The sequence below is a fragment of the Aotus nancymaae genome, unplaced genomic scaffold, assembly GCF_030222135.1.
Source record: "Aotus nancymaae isolate 86718 unplaced genomic scaffold, 86718_ANA_hifiasm-v0.15.2.pri h1tg000011l, whole genome shotgun sequence".
Lineage (NCBI taxonomy): Eukaryota > Metazoa > Chordata > Mammalia > Primates > Aotidae > Aotus > Aotus nancymaae.
This window is the reverse complement of record NW_026988422.1, coordinates 46,207,836-46,210,728: the sequence shown is the minus strand read 5'-3', so window position 1 is coordinate 46,210,728 and position 2,893 is coordinate 46,207,836.

The window sequence follows — 2,893 nt, the reverse complement described above, 5'->3', positions numbered from 1 at the left end:
ATGCTCCCTTTCTGCTTTAAAACCTTGGGTTGACAGGAGGGATAAGAAAGCAGATCACATTCCCCTCCCTAAGACAAGCTTTGCCTAGATGATAGGGGCTGCGATTGAGAAGAAGCTTGGAATAGAATATGAAGTTAAAAGTTTAAAATTGCTTAACCAGGAAGTTATACAACCTTCTCAACATGTCCTTTAAAGGATCTACCTTTGAGGAAATGCTAATTGACCTGGCAAAGCTGGGAGTAGTTACTGAAGAAAAAGTGACTTATTTCCCTGTGTAGTAGAAAGTTGAAACTGCTCGACACAGGGCAATACTGCTTCCTTCAGCTGCCGAGGTATTCGTTCTCTTTGATGCTTGGGTGGACACTATGGCTCCCCAGTGAGGGGCACAGACATCCATCTGGGATGGATTTCAGTCATGGCCCCTACCCTACTGGGCCCTCCCAGGTCTCACCACAATCTCAGGTCGTGTGGTCATGTATATCATTCTGCTCTTTTTAATTACCGTGAAATTCATCACAGCTGCTGCTTCTCTTTTAGCCCTTCTGTACCCTTCCCAGAAGCACAGGGAAGATTTCACTGCATGCTCATATCTTTCTGAGGCAGAGGACTCAGATATACCATAAAACCTCACCCTTCTAAAGACACATGGCAGCCATTTATGAGAGATACTTGGTGAAGTTACCTTTTACCAGAGATCCAGTGAGCTTGGCAAGACACAGGTCTCCAGCACTTTCAGGTCCCCAACTTATATACATTTTTAAATTGATGTCCTTCTACCAGAACTGTCCCCAGGGCATGAGAATCAACTTCAGTGTGAACCTCTGCCTCTTCTTTGAACTCTCCTGCACTTCCTCCAGCATGCTAGTCTCTACCAGTCTGGGTGACGGGTAGAGTGCTGGCTGATCTACTAGTCTTCCTAAATACTCCTTTCAAGTGAACTCACAAATTTGATTATAGGTGCTAGACGTGCCTAACCTCAACAACTCTCCCCTGAGACAAATGGAATGGCAATGTCTTGTCATTGGGCACGAATGAGAGATGCATATAGGTACAAGTACAAAAGCACACCTGTTACTTCATCAAATTATTACTTAATAGAGTTAAGATGCTCATCAGACATTTCTAGAATAGTTTGGACAGTTTGGACAGTAGTTCTCTGCGGCCCCAGATATCTGAAACAGTTAATAACCCTAACATGGGCTAGTCTTACATAAAGAGATGAATTTACAGGCAATATGTAAAACATACATAAAATTATAAATGGATCCTTCTCATGTAGTAAGGACTTTAAAATTCAGTAGTCTAGCAAAGTGTCATGTTTAAATCTGAGCAATAGAATCAAGAGAGAATGCCTTTGTGATAACAATATACTCATTTTCCCAACACAATTAAAATAAACCCTGCATGACTAGAAATGCCAATATATCCTCCTTCAGAAACTAATCCCTCTTTAAAAACTTATCACTCTTGGTTGTCATTTATGATATTATAAATGCATTAAAAGGAATTCACAGGTCAGCCTCCAAATTGCTTATTATCCAAACAAACTATACTTAATAATAAAAAAGTCCTAAAAATTAACTCAGAATTCTACTAATTTCAGGTTATGTTTCCAAAATACTTATTGCTTAAAAGAGATATATTTATATATGTAAAGTTGAAAGATTGAAAATATTTAGTCTTTAATATTGTTCTTTTAGTAGAAAATGTCTGTTAACTTTAGAAACAATTTTAAGTGAATAAAATATCCCACCTTCAAAATAGGAACTTTAAATCTAGTTTCAATCTAATAGCATCATATTGGTGAAATAAATCTCTTGTGTACTTGTGGTTCCTTGTAATGTCATTGTGCCCATGGTTATTGTCCTGCTCTAGGGGAGTGATGAATGGCAGTGAGGCTTAACCCAATTTTCCATCAAGTTTTTGCTAATCTCACACAACCCCTTCATAAATCTAAATAATTTGCTACTGTTCTGCAACCCTCATGTGAGCTCCAGAGTGGTTTTGGCCTGAAATTATGTATTATTGCAACCTTCTTTGAAAATGTAAGGGCTTTTATTGTTTCTATAACTGAATTATGTTTTCATATCTTTTACACTGCTGTAGTGGGTATTGCTTAGCAACAAGTCTCCAAGACCAAGGAAGTGGAGCATGCCTTATTAGCATATTATGCTAATCCTCCTGATCTCCCTACCGCCTGGATAAATTCATTGCTGGCCCTCTGACTTGTCCAGCCCAAGACAATAATTTTTCTTCACCTTTTAATATAAGTTTGTATTTCTATAAAAAAAAAATTAACTCTTACTTATATGAAAGCAAAGATTGCTCAGGAGTAAATTCTAGTATTCTAATATAGAAGGTAAATTATAGTTAATAATTATTTACTGTATATTTCAAAATAGCTAGAATAGAAGAATTGTAATGTTCTCAATTCAAAGGATAAATGTTTGAGGGATGGATATCCCAATTACCCTGATTTGATCATTAAACATTGTATGTATGTATCAAATTATCAAAAGTACCACAAAAATATGTACAACTATGATATATCAATAAAAAATAAAAAAACTAAATAGCCAGATCATCTAATAGGGGCCTAATGTACATAAAAAGCATTGCCATATGGAAATTACCTCATCTTTTTTATTTTTATTTTATTTTATTTTTTCAAAGAGAGAGTCTCACTCTGTTACCCAGGCTGGAGTACAGTGGCACAATTGCAGCTCACTGCAAGCTCCACCTCCTGGGTTCAACCAATTCTCCTGCCTCAGCCTTTGGAATAGCTGGGATTACAGGCATGTGGCACCAGGCCCAGCTAAGTTTTGTATTTTTAGTAGAGACAGGGTTTCATGATGTTAGCCAGGCTGGTCTCAAACACCTGACCTGGTGATCC